Source organism: Vombatus ursinus, unplaced genomic scaffold, assembly GCF_900497805.2.
Source record: "Vombatus ursinus unplaced genomic scaffold, bare-nosed wombat genome assembly UNPS02000749.1, whole genome shotgun sequence".
Lineage (NCBI taxonomy): Eukaryota > Metazoa > Chordata > Mammalia > Diprotodontia > Vombatidae > Vombatus > Vombatus ursinus.
Window position 1 is genome coordinate 19212228 of NW_020940527.1, and position 18745 is coordinate 19230972.

General features: G+C 38.9%; 1 pseudogene; it reads right to left on the reverse strand.

Annotated features, from left to right (window-relative positions):
* Positions 1-338: 338 nt before the first annotated feature.
* Positions 339-2528, reverse strand: LOC114039706 (annotated as a pseudogene).
* Positions 2529-18745: the final 16217 nt, after the last annotated feature.

Below are 18745 nucleotides of genomic sequence, written 5' to 3' on the forward strand. Positions count from 1 at the left end.
GGACTGTGAATACAGATCTCTTTGCCCCACAAAGATAAAGCACAAAACATCAAAACATGGGATTCTTTGGCTTGGCAACATGATGAGTCTTAAGTCCTCTGATGTACAGGATATGTTGTTAGTGTGTTGTGGATTAAGGGGTTCCTAGGAGAAGACTCACTTTCCCTAATGTACTTTTAAGGTATAGATTTTCAAAAGCTAACAGCCAAAAAGCTGGAGTGTAGATATCCTTTTGGAGACAAAGAGGAATGCTCTCAAATCAGTTCTGAACATTCACAGCCTGAGATTCCTTTGTCCTCGAATTTGGAGGTGAGTATGGCAAAATGAGGGAGGAAGAGTTAGTGTTTATCACCTCCAAGCAAGAAGCCCAAGAGAAACTGGACAGCACGTTGGTGATTGTTCTTAGTCTGTCTTGCCTTTAGATTGGGTGGAGGCCGCAGTATGAGACTTGAGAAAAGATTAGCAAGCATATTGGCATTAATGTTGTTAGTTTCAGAATGCTTTAAGAGTTCTTGAAGGAAAGCTATAAGGTACCAGAAAACGTTTCTGTGGCACTGTGGAAGGTGTGAAATTACCTGTTGGCAGAGGCGGAAGTCATGTGAATAGTCAAGACATCGTTGATATAGTTCATAACAGATAACAGGCTCTGGCAGAGCTTCCAGGAAGATGAGAAGTGTTTCAGCTACTGAGTGATTACTGCCAGGTACTGTCTTACGAATGCTAGTATCCAAGGAATCAATAATTTGCCCAACTTCTTTTTGTGATCCAGGTGTCTGGAACAAATCTTTCTGGTCACAGGCATGCTTATACAAGTGGTCCACTAAGAGCCAGAGTTCCTTGGGAATTTGAAGGGGTTTTTCACTGATACTGTCCTCCAAAGGAGTCACCTCCAAGTCTATGAGTTTGGAAACAGGAACTTCTCTGATTGGTCTTCTCAATTGGCACAAAGTTTCCAAGGATGTGCCACAACAACTACGGAGATAAGTGCCACTGATAATCAAGAAGTAATCTTTGCCATGATCCAAGTGAAGGATAAGAATGTCTTTCATACTATCTTCCCCTGAATTCAGGACTGGCACAGAATCTTTGCTAACATAGACACTCAAGGAAATGTCTAATGTCTTCTTTGGCTCCAAGTAGCCCTCATGGGGCTTAGCTTGAAGCCATGGTTTGCAGTACTGCCTATCACCAAGCTTAGAGATGAAGGAAAAATGACAGGGAACCTGACCACTGTTGGTGATCTGGAATTTCTGCTTTTGCAGTTGCTGAAATTTCACATTTTCAAACACAAATTCTCTCCTGCTGAGGGTTACTGAAGGAAGAAAGTGATTTTCTATTCTGTCCATGAGTTGAACACTGGCTTCAAATACCTCTTGGTATTTCCTGTCATCTACAACTTTCACTCCAATGAGGAACAGAGAACTGACAGGTTTGTGGTCACTGATTTTTAGCCCCATATGACTCTGGTAGCGGAGCTGATTAACGTTTGCCCCTCTCCAAAGTATTCGGTCACACCATGCTGGAATCCGGCACTTCCCACTGGAATCCCATCCGTCTGTTTTACTGTCAAATTTGTATGTGGGGATAAACCTAATTTCTCCTTCTGTAAAGTCAGTAAAAGCTTTCTTGTTTGCACGCTGAATATTTAGCTGGTCTAGCTTTAAGAGCTTCTGAAGGTCATTCCTATTAATAAGCCTTTTCACTTCTTTGGCATTATATATGTAAAGCCTGTAGTTTAAATCTCCCAACCAAATGACAATATCATGTTTCATGATATTCAGGTGACCCTGATTTGGGACAAGGAAACTCATTCGGGCACAGATGTCCTTATAATCCTGATTCCTACCTTCAACATCCTCCACCTGGGCAGCCAGGTGGGAATTGACGATGCAAAATGTAGTGCTGTGGAACATAAATCTCACAGCAACAGCTCCTTTGTTCCCCATTTTCCCCATGAGTCCAGTTCCCACGGTGTCTGTCACAACATCCTGGATATACATACAATGCTCTTTTCTGGCAAATATCAGTAGCATCATTCCAACCAGGCGGACTAGCTGTACTTTCTTATACTTAGACTTGAAATGCAAGGCTTGTTTCACGGATGCCAGCCACTCATGCTCTTTGGTGGATTCCAAGTAGAAGAATGCCTCCATGCTCAAATCCAGCTCTTGGAATCCAAGGCAGTAAATGTCGGGAGGGTCTCTATCACAATTCAGCCACAGTTCTAACCCACTGTCTGGGGACTGGCCATTCACATTCCACGTTCCAACAAAGAACCTAAACTTATGAAAATGGACATATTCCTTTTCTCTCTTTGCTGCAATAACCCTGATGAGCTCCTGCCGCATTCTGGGTTGCATGCTGTGTCCGAAGAGCTTCCTGACGGTGCTGGTCACTTTGGAAGGGTCTTTGCTTTCGTTTCCTTTTTCACATGGGCGCTCTCTTCTCACTGGACGGGCTGCGGGCGGGGATTCATCACGAGTCTTCATCTGGTGGTACGGTACGCTTCTTTTCTTCTCCAAACTCATGGCTTTAAGATGATTTCCAAAGCCAAATATCCCTTCCTGCGAGGCAAGGATGTCCTAACGAAGACAGTCAAGTCGCTCATCAGGGATTTCAAAAAGGCCCTCCACCTTCGGGCGGTGCTTGCTGTCTTCCTCAGCTGTGGGTAGTTCCATCTGGAGGGCTGGCGACTTCCTGGGTCACGTGGGCGGGCTCGACCAACTGACGACCGTCAACTTCCAACCGCACCTCGGCGCTCTTCTCGGCACACGCCCGTGCTCCGACTCCCGCGAGTCTTCGGGTGCTCAGGAGGCGGGGCCGAACGTGATTGGGCTCTCTCACTGCTAAGCCCTGCTTCCGAGGATGGACTACATCTCCCAGCAGGCCTTGCGTTCCAGGACTGCCTTCACTTCCGGCGAGCGCCTGGCTCAATTGACTGAATATTCCAGGAGGCCCTCTGCTGGCTGGGCTTGTGTTGTGGCATAGGGATAACCTGGATTGGTGGAGGATTGGTTTTTTTAAATTTAATATTAATTTATTTTTCAGTTAACAAGCATTAATATTTTTCCCTTTCCCATCCCAAGTTGAAAAGAAAGAAAAAAGAAAGACTAAAACCCTTGTAACAATTATGTGGTCAAGGAAAACAAGTTCTCCATATTGGCCATGTCCAAAAACTCAAGAGTCTCATTCTGCATATTAGTTCATTAGTGGGTAGTATAGTTTCTCAATGGTCCGCTGAAATCATCTGCTATTTTACTGATTAGAGTCTGAGGATTCGTTTTGGACTTTTTTTAAAAAAAATAATCTGTAATCTCCCAATTGAAGAAAAAGGGTAGTGGGAAAGAAATAGATCTCATTTGTCAGTGAATAACTGGAAGAGAAAGTGGTGAGCATAAAGCACCAGCATGACTTTCTTTTTTGGGGGGGGGGATAAATTATGCCAGACTAATCTTACTTTCTTTTCTGACAGCTTTACTAAACTGTAAATCAGGAGACCTCAGTTAAGACCTCAGTTAAGATTCTGCTTACTACCTGTGTGACCTCAGGCAGGTCATTTAGTCTGGGCATCTGTTTGTCATCTGTAAAATGAGCAAGTTGGACTAGATGGCCTTTGGTCCCTTTCAGTTCTAAATCTATGAATGATTAAAGCAATATAACCTACCTAGATTTTTACCAAAGTGTCTCATGCTAGACAAGATGGAGAGGTATAGGCTAGTACATAGATGACTTCAGAACCAGTTAAATGGTTTGACCCAAAGAATAATAATTAATGGCTATATATTTCATTAGAAGGTGCACTCATTAAGAGCAGGGAGTTTTTACATTTTTTGGTTTTTTGTACCCTCAGGGTACAGAACAATCCTTGGCACATAGAAAAACCCTTAATAAATGTTTGTTGTATGTTTAATGTATCAGCTAGGAAAGTTCTCTAGGGGAGTGCCCCAGGGATCAGTCCTGTGCAATCAGTGACTTACACAAAGGCTGCTTATTAGATTATCAGATGATAAAAAGCTAGGTCAGTTATCTAACCCATGGAGGACCGGAGCCAGGATTGAAAAAAAAAAAAGACTTTGAAAGGTTGTAACATTGAACTAAATTAAATAAGTTGAACTTTAATAGGCAGAAAAGTGAAATTATACTTGAATTAGAAAAAAATGAACTTTTGTCTTGAGGGATGATCTATAGGGCTCTGTCCAGCACAATGTCAGGTATTATGTGCACACTTGTGGGGCCTCCACTTGCCAATGACCCCATAGAGATGCCTGTGAGCGTAGCACAACTTCCCTGACCTCCTGGTTAGGACACCTTCCCCTGCTCTGGACCTGCCCTCACCACCCATTTGTTCTTCTGAGACAGTTTCTGGGTCTGTTACCTACCTTATATCTAATTGTGTCATAGCTAGGCATTTGTCTTTAAAAGAATGGCTTTCTTTTTTTTTTTTTTTTTTTTTTTTGGTGCACTGTAAGCTCAATGCTAATGCCATCCTAGGCTAAGTTGCACTTAGCAGCCAACCGAAAGGCTCCTCTTTATTGCCTAGTAAGGAGGGAGGAAGAAGGCACAGAATATCTACATATGATCTGAAGCGGAGAGCTAGGCACCATCATTCTACTTACCATAAACTTCCAATGTGGGCTCACCCAGCCACCATGGGAGGATTGCATCAGGCAGAGAATATCTTCATGCTCCTAAGGAATGGGCTCTCATTGGCCAGTGCCCTATTACATTAATAAAGAAATAGAGGTTTAGGACATGAAAATGATTGGCTCAAAGTCAAGTCAAATCATGACAAGCATTTAAATGCTTGCTATATGCTAGACATTGTGCTAAGCTCTGGGAATATAAATATAAGGACCTCAAGGAACTTAAATTCTAATGGGGAAAGACAATGAATGGATAGATGGGGGCTGAAAAGTGGGACTGAGGGTAGTAATTAAGTCCAAAGAATGATGGATGACTGGTCTGGGCCCTCCCTCAAAATCGTGTTTTTGACTTTTGTTTTTGGCAATTAGGGTTAAGTGACTTTTCACACAGCTAATACGTGTCAAGTGTTTGATCTGAGGCCAGATTTGAACTCAGGTCCTCCTGAGTTCAAGGCCGGTGCTCTATCCACTGCGCCACCTAGCTGCCCCAAAATTGTGTTTTTGAGAAGAACTCACCAATGGAAGAAGGGGGCTGTAAGGGTGGAGAGAGAAGGGAGCTGAAGCATGGTGGCAAACAAAGCTAATAGTAACCGAGTCTGAACAAGAATCTGAGTCTAGTATACTCTGTCTCCCAATATTCATTACTTAAAAGACCTTTGATAACATAGGTGGGGCCATTCTTTCCATCAATCACAGTCCCTTTATGCTTTAGTTGACAATTTTTATGAGAGACTTTGGTTGAAATAATTCATTACCTGGCAACCAACATGGAAGTGAGTCCCTCTGCCTCTCAGATTTATCTGGGTTAGATGGTAGCTGAAAAATATACAGTCCATTGCTTGGTTCTTACTTTGAAGCCTTTCCAGCTTGGCATAGGACCTGAAGAATTTGTATTTTGCTGGCATAGACTTTGAAACCCCAGGGCCGTTTCTGCACCATCATGAAGCATTAGAGTAGGGCTTTAGTAGGAGGTGCTCAGTAATAGGATCAATAATAATAAAATGTTTGATATCCCTTATGGTCACATTGACTATATAGTGGGGAATATTGGTGGTAAACTGACTCACTTCTCTCTTTTTTCTCATTGACAGCTTCTCTGTGCCCAAGGGATATGACCCGGACTCTTGTGTAGCTATTTTTGATATGAGGACCTGCTCTTGCCAAATTATTTGGAAGACCTTCCAGTATCTACCTGCAGAATCTTTTATAAAATTGATTAAAAATGATGGCTACACTTTGCTGTATTTTTCTTGAGTTAACCTGCCCTCACCTGAGGAAAAGTTGTGATTCCAGATTACTTTCCTGGCTCCTGGTATTTTGTTTTGCTTTTTTGAGACCAACTGAATTACTTCTTATATTTTCTTTTCTCATAATGGTGTTCCAGTCTGCTTTTAATCCATTAAAAATATCATGTGTTCAAAGTCGAGTTAAAATAATTCAGGTCAAACCAAATATCTCTTAGCTTATGTTCTTTGACTATGACTTGAAATGAAGTGAAAAATTAATGTGCTTATCTGGCTAATTTAGGCAAGTTAGGGATTTGGCCTGAACCATACTGCCTTATAGGGTTGAATTTTAACATGTAAGTCAGAAATTATGCTACATGGATGTTTAACAGATATTTTTTCATTGTTCTCCCTGTCCCATTAATTATAGCAATCTAGTTTGTACTCACAAAATTAGAGATTTAAGTGAATTTGTGTATATGTATATAGTTATCCCTTCCACATCACAATTTTACCTATTGCAATTTTGATATATCACGAATTGGCACAAGAAATTAAATGGGAATTTTTGGGGAGATTTTTGAAAGCTGCAGATGACATGTGAAGGTAGCAGATGACACAGAAAAATATTTTTATGTAACATTGACTTACGTATAGCCTATGACCAAATACTTAACCAAAATTTTACAAGAAGGTACTATAAACATCTCATAGAAGAAAAAGAAAAAATTCAGAATTCTTCTCTGGTATGAAGGGAGGGCCAAAAATTTTATGCAGATTTTTCCAGATTATGGGGGTGCTGTGCCCCTAGCACCCACTATATGGAAGAGATAACTTATATTTAAATATATGTATACATATACACATATAAATATAAATGTATACATATACACACAAATACATATATTCTCTCTATACACATCTTATAAGAGGCAATGTAGTACAGTGTATAGAATAGGCTTAAGTTCAGTTGTAATTTCTGATATTTACTCATTGTGTGACATTGGGCAAATTACTTAGTGCTCTTGACAGCTTTCTAAGACTAAATTGCAAAGAAGTGCAGACCTGTGTTGACAGAGGAAATTTCCTCATTGGAAATTTCCTTCTATTAATGAAATCATAGGTCTATTAATTACCTAGCCATATATGTATATACTTGTGTATATACATGTTCATCATATACATACATAGAAATATGTATATGTACAAACTCACACACACACACACACACACACACACACACACACACACACATACACTCCTAAATAATTATCAGGTAAAAGCACTTGGCTCAGTGCTTGAGTGAGAGATGAATTTTTTTTTCTTGTCACTTCTCAATCCTGCCTTCTCATCTTTATGGTTAAAAACCCTTCAGGAAATAATTAAGATAGAAACATTTCAGAAAATGTTAATTTTTAGGCAGATTTGGATGAGAAAGAAGTTGGTGATTTGAATAGGAATATCATCGCACGTCCTAATCATTTCTCTCTAAGCTTTTCCATAATATTCAAGGTCATGTAGCTGTTCTATTGACTTAGTGTCAATGTCATTTGGTCTCTTAAACTAGATGAACTCCAACATCTTTTCTAGTTCTCACATGCTTTGAAAAGGGAGATATCAAATAAACCTAGATAGAATGAAGAAACTAATAGACAATAGAAGGAAAGAGATAATAAAAACTAGAAATGGTATAAAAGCTTTGAATGAAGAGCTCTGACTTTTTTTGACCTCAGACTTTGGATCTTTTGAAGTATCTGTGATCTCATCAATGTAGGTAGTTCCTGGACCAAAGCAGTTCTGAGCAATTCCAAACTTTCGTATTTGAGATTCTTGTCCATTTCTTTTATAATCTCCCATGGAGGATCTACTAAACATACTCAACACGTCCTGTCTCAGGTCTCCTGGCCTTATTTACTTTAAGAGTGGGAATATGGTTGTGATCTAGTTTCTCCAGTGGATCATCAGTTCCTCTGTTGTTGGACACTCACATTAAGATGGCACATAAAAGTGTAATTTAATTAACCAAGAGTTAAGTAAATGTAAACAGTCTAAGAATAGTTTGGTTCTTAATGACTTCTACCTTCTTTGTTGCTACTCTGCTACCTTCATTGCAGAAACAGAGACTGCTAGATGGAGCCCTAATTTGTATTTTTGTCCTCTTCAATAGTTATTGTGGCCAAAATATTCATCAAATTACTGGTGATGACCTCTTGCCAAGGTTACAAGTTACCCCTTAGCTATCAAGTCATAGAATGACAGAATTTCAGAATTCAGTGAGACTTCAGAAGCCATCTGGGTCAATCCATTCATGTAGAAGAATCCCCCCTGGCCGTCTGGCCTTTGCTGGAAGGCCAACTGCCCATTCCATTTTTGGATGGCTCTAATTATGAGGACTTTTCCCCATGTATGAAACCTTTATTTGCCTCTTGGCAACTTCCTCATTATTTGAATACAAGTATCTGAGGCAGGATTAGAACTCAGGTCTTCCTGACTTCAAGTTCAACATTCTATCCACTTCACCTTCTAGATGCCTTGAGTAGACTCACCATTCTACCAGTCACCAAGACTTGACACTTCAGATTTCTCCCTCACTCTTAATAAAACAATTAAATGCCAAGTCTTATTCTTTTTACCTCCAAAATCTGCTCCCTCATTTTCCTTCTCACCACTCCACTCAGGACCATATTGTTTCTCAACTTCTAGTCCCTTCCCCTTCCAATCCTTCCTATGTATTGTCCTCAGAGTAATCTTAACAATGCATAGATCATGTCATGCCACTACTGAGAAACTTTAATGGGTCCCCAATGCCTATTGAATAAAAGCCAATTTCTTTAGCTTGTCATTCAACGCCATCCAGTGTTTAGCTCCAATATACCTTAATGGGTTTTACCCATCATCCCCTTTATAAGCTTTGTACTCTAGCCCAATTGAAATGTTCACCCTTTCAGAAGGAAATCCTTTGTTTGCCCATCTCTTTGCTTTCATGTTCACACTGTTCCCAATATTTGGAATATGCCTCATCTTGACTCTAAACCTCTGTCTGAGGAAATCCTATCCAACCTCTAGGCAAAGCTTAAATTTAACCTCCACCATGAAACCTTACAGGGTTGCTTCCCCACTTTAGGGAATTTTTCTTCCTTAGATCTCGAGTAGCACTTTGTGACAAGTGTATAAATGGAGTATATAACTTTGCATTAAACACTAGTTGTTTATATCCTAGTCTTATCTGCCTTCCATACTGTAAGCTCTTTGAGGACATGGACTTTGTCTAATTCATTTTTATATCTCTCTCAGTGCTTAGCACAGGCCTTGTATATGATAGGTACTCAATAAACATTTTTTGAATGTGGTGGTGGGGCCAATGTAAATATTATGAGTTTAATCATTTTTGAAAGCCTTTGTCTATATCCTCTTATCAAAGACAATCAAATAATTGAAAACCAAAACAACCCTTTTCTGTATTATGTGAGCCATTTGTGTTAAAACGTAGTCTCTTCTAGTCCCATAGCTAATGATCTTTGTAAATACCATTGCCAGACAACTTTGTTTCAGAAATGCCAGGAGCCCTTTCAACCAAGTTGTGGAAACATAGTGTACCAGACTACTGTCTCTATGCCAATTTCAAGTTGTGAACCTTCTGTTTACAAGTATTACTATGAAGACCAAGTACTTGACTACCTTACTGTATATTAATTTATTTCCTCAAGTTTGCTTACAGACATTCTTTAAGTAAATTTGTTTTCTGACATTGGAAACTTACAAAAGGAACCAATGGCCTAGAACCTCAAGTTTTATGTTTATTTGGAGCCTGTTTATTTGAACTGGGTTCAATCTTACATATTCTTCCTGATCTGTTAATCTGTGGAAAGTCAATACAGGGACCTAAGCAGAAGAGTGGAAAGATGGAAATAATGTTTGGCAGGGATGTGCTAGTTGAAATACAGGGTAGGGAGCTTTCAGGTACAGCAACTAGTGTGAAGACTTTTATTATTCAGCCATGATGTCATCAAGTCACCCAGTCAACAGCCTAATTTTTCTTGTTCTGATTTCTTCCATGGCTTCGGTGTAGGTGAATGCCCTCCCTTCTGGCTGGTCAATGTCTGTTAAAAATTGTGGTTTTCCACATTTTTTCTCTCACCCTCCTCTCCCCTTTCTCTTTCATCCCTTCCTAACTCCTTTATTGTTTTTCTTCTTTCCTCTCTCTTTTTCTCTCTCACCGAGAATTCTAACCCACACAACAAGAATGGTCCATGGGACACTAAGAAACAACATATTTACTCTTCAAGCCTATCTTCCTGGAAATATCTTCCTTGCAAGGCATACTGATTTCCATTCCCAAGACTTTTGGAGAAGCAGTCATGACTTTGTAACAAGATTATTTAATCTAGTTTAATACCCCACATTACACAGATGAATAAACCTAGGCCCAGGGAGTTGAGTGGCTTTCCTAAAGTCACTCAAATAATTAATGGCAAAGTTTGGACTAGAACCATGGTTTTTTGACACCCAGCCATGTGGTCTTTTCACTTTCCTTTCCCCTCCCTCCATTGATTGCATAACTCAAAATGGAGTTTTAACCCATAACATTGGAATAGTTCCATGGAACATTAGGAAAAGTGTATTTATTGCTTTAGCTTACCTTCCTGGAGGTATTTTCTTCCAGGAGCTGTCTCAGTGCACCCATGAGCTAAGAAGTAACATTCTCACACCAGTTTTACCATGGGATTACTCAAGTAGTGTCCAGTGAAACTATTAATTCCAATTCCTCTAATTTAGAAAGGCAACCTAACCCAGTATTAGAAAGGGTCCTGGACTGGGAGTGAGGTGACCATAGTTCTTGTCTAACTCTGCCATTAACTAGCTAGGTGTGATTGGACAAGCCATTTCAATTCAGTGCCTCAGTTTCTCCATGTGTATGAAGTGCAATTATAGTTAGACTTTTTTGTGTTATGGACCCCTTTAGCAATCATGTGAAGCCTGTGTATCCCTTCTCAGAATATTGTTTGTATGCACGTAAAATAAAATACCTAGGATTATAAAGGAAACAAATTATATTGAAATGTAGTTATAAAATATTAAAAAACCAAATTTGTGGACACTCCCTGAAATTTATCCATGGACTTCTTGGGACTCAAAGTTAAGAACCTCTGGACTAGACAATCTTTTTACCAAAAGTAAGCCTCTGTGGCTCATTGTTTAGGTTTTTGATGGTTTAGAATGAGTGTAAATAGCAACTGTATTACAATTGGGTATGATGTTAAATGAATGTTAATTAAAACTTGAGGTTCTAGGCCATTGGTTCCTTTTGTAAGTTTCCAATGACAGAAAACAAATTTACTTAAAGAATGCCTGTAAGCAAACTTGAGGGAATAAATTAATATATAGTAAGGTATACACATACTTGGTCTTTATAGTAATACAGCCAGGAGAGAGGAAGAAATTGAAAATGCATGAAAGAGGAAATAATTGATGATTCATGGTCATGGAAGACAGAAGAAGAGGTAGGATTGATGTGATATATGGAGGGAGTAACTCTGGCGTGAAGGAAACCCATCTCTGAAATTGGAGAGGAAAAAGAAATAGGTGAGGACACTGAGAGAATAAAAAGAATACAAAAGGAAAGGCCCTAATTGGGGCAAGGATCTTTTTCTTTTTTGATGAATGCTTTGAGTTAAGGGGTAATGATGAGACTGGAGCACTGCTTAGAAGATTGCTCAGGCAGTGATGTAAATGATGGATTGGAAGAGATAGGCTGGGGGGCAGGAAGAGCAATGAAGAACTTATTACAATAATCTGAAAAAGGAGAGGTATAGGCCAGAACTAGAGAGGTTTCAGTAGATTTTGAGAGGGCTGGGGATGAATGCAAGAGATATTGCAATAGTAAAATCAGTAAGCCTTGAAAGGTTATCATATGAGTAGGGTGAGGGAAAGGGAGGCATCAAAGATGGATATGGTTTTGGCCCTTTGCCCACCTCTGAGGCCCAAGTTGCTTAGTCATAGTTAAGAGTCCCTGAAGGGAGTAGAACTTTTTCCACTCCATATTTCACAATAAAAGTACTTGACAAAGGCAGTGTGAATGATATCACAATCTTCTTCCCTCCCCACACTCTCCCACAGTTCTTGATTAATTTTATAACCTCTGTCTGTTCCATGAAAGGTACATTGTGGTAGGTACACAAGTGACTGCTCGGGCCTGTTCTTGGGTAACATTTTTGCACCCTGCTTCTTGTTTCACCTGAAATTATTTTTTACTTTTGTGTATTTAGACTGTCTTAAGCTCTGTGAAAATAGGAAATCACAAATTACCAAAAACTCAAAACTGTACATGTTTTGGAAAGCATATGACTTGTCACAAGTAAATTTTGGGGAACTAGAAATATCCTCAGTGTATTCCCAAATGAAAAATCTGCATTATTTTATTTATCCCTTGGCTTTGTGATAAATTGGTAAAATAATGCACAAATTCCAGGAATCTTTTCTCAGCAAAATGGGCCTATACCATTAATTCTTGAGTATCCATATTTGAGAATTATTGATATTGAGTACTTAATCCCAAGATGGTTTCTCCCTGGACAGCCAATGCATATCATTCATGGTGTCCTTCCCACCACCTTCCCCACACATTGAGAAGGCAAGAAATGTGATATAAATTACACATATGGAATCACACAAAACACATTTTCATATTATTCATATTACAAACAAAAAAGCAATAAAATAAAGAAAGTGAAAAATTACACTTCAATCTGTATTCAGATTTCATTAACTCTCTTTCTGGAGGTGGCTAGCATTTTTCATCAAAAGTCCTTTGGAATTCTCTTGGATCACTGAATCGATCAGACTAGCTATCATTCACAATTGATCATTGTACAATATTGCTGTTACTGTGTACAATATTCTCCTGGTTCTGTTCACTTCATTTTGCATCAGTTCAGATAATTCTTCCCAGCATTTCATGAAACCATCAAAGTTGTTCTCTAGAATGGTTGGATCAGTTCACAATTTCACCAACAGTGCATTAATGTCCCAATTTTTCCACACCCCCTCCAACATTTGCCATTTCCCTTTTCTGACATGTTAGCTAACCTAATAGGTGTAAGGTGGTACCTCAGAATTGTTTTAATTTATATTTCTCTAATCTATTATGATTTCTTTTTTTAATAGGAGTATTATCCTATTGAAATTTTGTAGTGTGGAATATTACTAGACATCAGCTTGGTTAGAGTTTGGAATTCTTCTTGACTCCAAGAGATCTGTTTATATGATATTTTTGTGGTAAGAATTTACATGTGACAATAATTTGGAGTGGATCTGTGATTTCATTGGTATAGGGAACATCTGGCGAGCTAACTCCCTCTATCATCACAGATCAGAAAATATTTCATAATTTATGGTCTTAAAGAGTTTCCTGGGGGCACTGCAGAGTTGAATGACAGTTGATATGCCAGAGATAGTACTTGAACTCAGGTCTTCTTGACTCAGAAACTAACTCAAATCTACTATGTCAGGCTGTCTCTGCTGTGATAATAATAAAATAACAGAAATGGTAAGAATATCTCCTTATGTTTGTTTTTTATTATTTTTTTTCATTTTAAAAAATCTCCTAATAATTACATAGAGTCATAGCCTCAGTTAAGCCTACCAGTGGCCCTGTGAAAATGAGGGTGGGGCAGATGGTGGCACAGAATTATAGAGTTAGAAGGAATCTCAAAATCATATAGCTCAACACCATCCAAACCACTAAACCTGAGTGCAATATCCCCCCGAAATGATTCTCCCAAAGCCTCCTTTTGATGGACTCCAGGGATGGAGAACTCAGTATTTCTCAAGGTAACCCTTAACATTTTAGACAGCTTAAATTGTTAGTAAGTTTTTTCTTACTTTGAATTGAAATCTGTCTCCCTGTAACTGCCATGGGTTGGTCCTACTTTTTCCATTCTAGACCAAGAAGAATTCAATTCAATTCAACCAGCATTTATTAAGCATCTACTATCTACAAGACAATCTTCTTGAATTAGTATAATCCTTCTTTCACATGATATTGCTTTAAATATTTGAGAACAGAGAATCATAGAACCTAATTCCAGTCATGCCCCTCTTCATTCTTTTCTCTAAGCTCTTCTCTATGCCAAATTCCTTCAATCCATCTTCAGATAGCATGGCTTTAAGTGTCTTCAGCATTTTGGCTGCCCTCTTCTGGACATACTCCATATATCACAAAGTCTCATAATTGCCACTATTTATATTTTGTCAAAATGAAAACCATAAACTTCAACAAAATAATAAAAAGCTTTATTTGTTCTATCTCTTCTGCTCACTCTTTCACAATTTGCTGCTGCTATTTTTATATAGTTGCATTCAATGTATATACTGTTCTAATTCTCTTTACTTCACTTTACATTGCTTCATATAAATCTTCCCATATTTCTTTGTATTCTTTTTGAACCTATGGTTCACGGTTATTTGTCATGGTTTATAAGGCATTATATTACTATGCTCCTTTTTGTTCAGTCATTCTCCATCTGTTGGACAAATAAGTTGCTTCCATATTCTGATATGAATGAACTGTTTCATGTGGGAGATTGGGAGTTTGGTTTGGACATCAAGAGCTTCAATTTCCTAGCCAAATGCGATGACTCATTTCTTAGCTCGTGCTGTTGTTTTCATATATGCAAATGGATTAATGCTTATGTGCCATTTTGCCTTGCCAAATGTACACTTGATGAGATTGAATATCAGACACTTATATATATATACATATATATATATATGTACATATAAAATTGATAGATGAAACCTCCAGACCCAAAGAATCCAATGGAAATAATCTTTATTAACATACCATGGAAGTACATGCTGATTTACAGGGAGACAAATCAAACTAACCAGTCAACAATGGATGCTCATTAACTCCACCAGAAGTTAAATTTTGCTCTGATGAAAAAAACACCTGTGAGATTTGTTAGTGGACAGTTCACTTCTTATGCTCTATACACAGACCACTGTGCTGTTATTATGTGGATGATACACAATAAATGGAAGAAATGGCCTCTGTTCTTGAGGCATTTATAATCTTCCCAGGATGATACGTTACTGTACTTGGGGTACAGTGTTAGAAGCTCTGATCATGGAGTCAGGATATTAAGTTCTGGACACATCTCTACCACTAACTTGTTTAGTTACTGTGTACAAGTCGCTTTCCTTATCTGGGCCTTGTTTTTCCATAACTAAAATGAAGCAGTTCAATTAGATGATGTGTCAGTTTTCTTCCAGATCTCATGTTTTATGATTCTATGACATGTGGAATGCATAATAGGAAAGAATTATGAAAACAAGTACATATTATTTATGTGAATTGTTCACATATTAAAAGTAAAAATTATACTTTGTTATTCCTTCATGAGGTATGAAAAAAATTCTTCAATCAAGCTTGATGAAATTATAGGGCAGTTAGCTGTTGGCTGTTCCAAGGATCTCCCATACCCCTGGTGGTTTTTAAGAAATAAGAGACGCTATCTAAGGAATCAAGGAGACAACTTTGAAGAGTATAGAATCTGGCAGTTGAGAAAAGAGCTAGCTACTGAAGAGGAACCCAGCTCTTGAATGGGACTCACTTATCTCCTCTTAAGAATCCTTTTCTCTATTGGTTAAAATCTTTGACTTTTCTCTCTCCTGTTAAATAAAGAAAGAATCCAGTGAGTCCTGGGGTTCTAACATTTAGCATGATGACATTTCCTCTTTGCTACTTAATTGCAGCTATATTAGTACCGCACAGCTTTTCCTCTGAGACTGGATTTTGCATGTAATGTCTCATTTACTGAAAGCTAGAATTCATTAAATAAATTATCAGGTATTATTACAGTTGGGGTGTCATTTCTCATGGAATGTTTTTACTCTGTTTCCTGTTTTCATTTGGGGCGAGTAACCATATGCAGAAAATGTGTGTGTGTGTGTGTGTGTGTGTGTGTGTGTGTGTGTGTGTGTGAATTCAGGCAATTACAAGATGTTTGTGTGCTATCCCTTAAGATGTGGGAGCCAGGCTCTTTTCTATAATGTGATTGAAAAATTCTCTGGAAGCAGAATATTATTATACTTGCAAACTGCAGCTTAAAATTAACAGATGTTTGGGTCCTTCTCAGGTTTTTTAAGTTCTTGGCTTACCCACATTCTTGTATATTATGGATGATAGGCTGTTGTGTTATGTCATCTTCAGAAGGCCCTGCCCATTCTTTATTGAAGCTGTTCTGTAGAGTGACAGATTACCCAGCCTTTCCACTACTTGTTAGAATCATAGGCTCATAACTCTAGGACTGAAAGAAACTTCAGAAGCCATCTAGTGCAAGACCCTCATTTTACAGATGAGGAAACTGAGGCCCATAGAGATGAAGTGACTAAGCCAAGGTCAAGGAGTGGATAACTGTTGGAAGTAGGATTTGAACCCAGAGTCAGTACTTTGCAGGGGTGACTCTCTGGCAGTCTTCTCCCTTGTATTTTTCCAAGACTTCAAGATTTCACAGCATAGCCCTCTGCCCTAGCTGGAGCTCTTGACAGTGAACTGAGCATTGTTTTTTCTTCTCTCTACTCTTTAGCAACAAAGTCACGGCCAGGTGGTCAAGCAGTCAAATGAGGCACTAGTTAGAATGTAGTAAGCTTCTTGAAGACAGGGATGATTTCATTTTTTCTTTGTATCTCCAACCTGAGCACAGTGCCTGGTACATATAGTAGAAGGCTCTTATTATATGTTTGTTGTTTGCCTGATTGATCATGAGTCTATATCATTCTCATCTTCAGTGACTCTAATGCAGCCATGCTTCTCACACATACATTAACTAGTCTGAAGCAAAGCCTAATGCCACTGAGTCTTCTGCTCAGGCTTCAGGATCCCATGGCATGGTCAGCCAGGTAAGATTAAAATGCTCTGTCTATGGGTCTGTTGGAGGGTAGGATAGGATGCAGTCTTAGGTTGCCTTATTCTTTGAGTAGCTTGCTCTCCACATTTCAACCCTGATTGGATTGAATTGTAGCAAGGAAACCATTCACTGAAAATATTTCTCCCGCAATACCTTGGTCTCTTCTGCTTCCCAGTTGGTTAGGCTTGTGTGTGTGGGTGAAATGGTTTGTCACCACTAAGATGTTGCTTAGGTTTTTATCTCATTCCAGAGACAAGAAGTCTTTGCACACTAGCTCCAAAGGCTTGTTGCTGGTTATCAAGGAGGTAGTTCAAATTGGTAGCACTTTCCTCCAGACATATAGGGCACCATCCTCGTCCTTCATATATATGTCCACTGTCGTTTTGTCCACCTAAAACACCACCTCTTTTAGTCTCTCCTGATATATCATGGACTCAAAGCCTTTCTTTGTATTTACAGGGCTTAGCACAGGTGCCTGGCACATTGTAAACACTTAATAAGTGTTGGTTGACTTGACTTGACTTCGCCATCCTGGCTGCCCACCTTTGGATTCTTGACAGCTTATTGAACAACCAACAAATATTTATTGAGAGCCTGGTTTCTCTATGTCAGATGTGTTAGGAACCATGGTTGCAAATACAGTAAATAAAACAATCTCTACTTACAAGGAGCTTACATTCTTACAGTGAGAGTCAACAAGCACATATATGTGTGCGTGTATAAAAATACAGAGTAAAGAGAATATGTATACAGAATAAAGAGAATAAATAAAAATAAAAACAAAGTCATTAAATACAAGGTAGTTAGGGAGGAAAAGGTTCTAGCATTTGGAGGGGGGAACAGGAAAGGCTTCATGTAGATTATATGGAGCTTGAATTGTACCTTGAAGGAAGGGAGGGATTCTACGAGACACAGGTGAAGAGGGAGTGCATTCTAGGCATGGGGACAATTAGTGCAAGGCATAGAAATGGAAGATGGAATGTCATAGGGAAAGAACAGACAGAGGGTGAATTCAACTGGAATGCAGGAAACAGAGCAACATATAATGAGGCTGGGAAGATGGGTTGGAGCAAGATGGTAAAGAGTTTTAAAAGTTGACCAGAGGAGTTTCCCTTTTATTCTAGAGGCAATAGGGAGCCACTACAGTTTATTGAGCAGGGAAGTGACTTGGTCTTTGCCTAGGGCAAAGACTTTGGAAACAGGACATAAGATGGATTCTGGCAGCTAGAACTGAACCCTGTACTCTAGATGTGCTCTTCCCAGACCAGAGAATGGTGGAACTCTTACTTCTCTATTTCTGGGTGTTTTTTTTTCCCCCTCAGTGCAGCCTAGAGTTGCATCAGCTTTTTTGCCTGCTATATTATACTGTGGATGCATCTTTAGTTTCCAGGCCATAAACAGACAAACAAAAACCCTAGAACTTTTTTTTCATACTTGTAAGGTAGATTTTTTTTAATCCACATGAGACTTTATATTTATCCCTTTTGAGTTTCATCTTATGAGATTCAGGCTAGATCATCAAGATCTTTTTGGAGTCTTACTCTGTCATCTAAGGGGTTAACTTTTACTCCCTGGTTTGTGTTGTTGGCAGTTTTGATAAATGCACCATCTTTAACTCACTGATTAAAAAAAATTCCCACTTGCCCAAAATATTTTAGTGGCAGTCACTCTGGACTAATGGGAAGAGACCCCTTACTTTCTTACCTCTGTGTCACCACAAAGTGGAGTTGGTCTGAAGCCATTCGACCAAAATAAATGAGATCAGTGCTAGCTACTGATGCCTTGGGAACACAGGTATCTCTTCCCAAATGGAAATTTACAGAAATTGCTTCTTTAGGAACAAACTGTGCCGTGCTAACAATTGAAAATTAAATACATGAAAGCTATTTTTTCAGATGACTTTCAGCTGCTCAAAGAGGAAAACCAAAACAAATCAGAAAAATTCAGACAAAATGTCCAGGCTGAC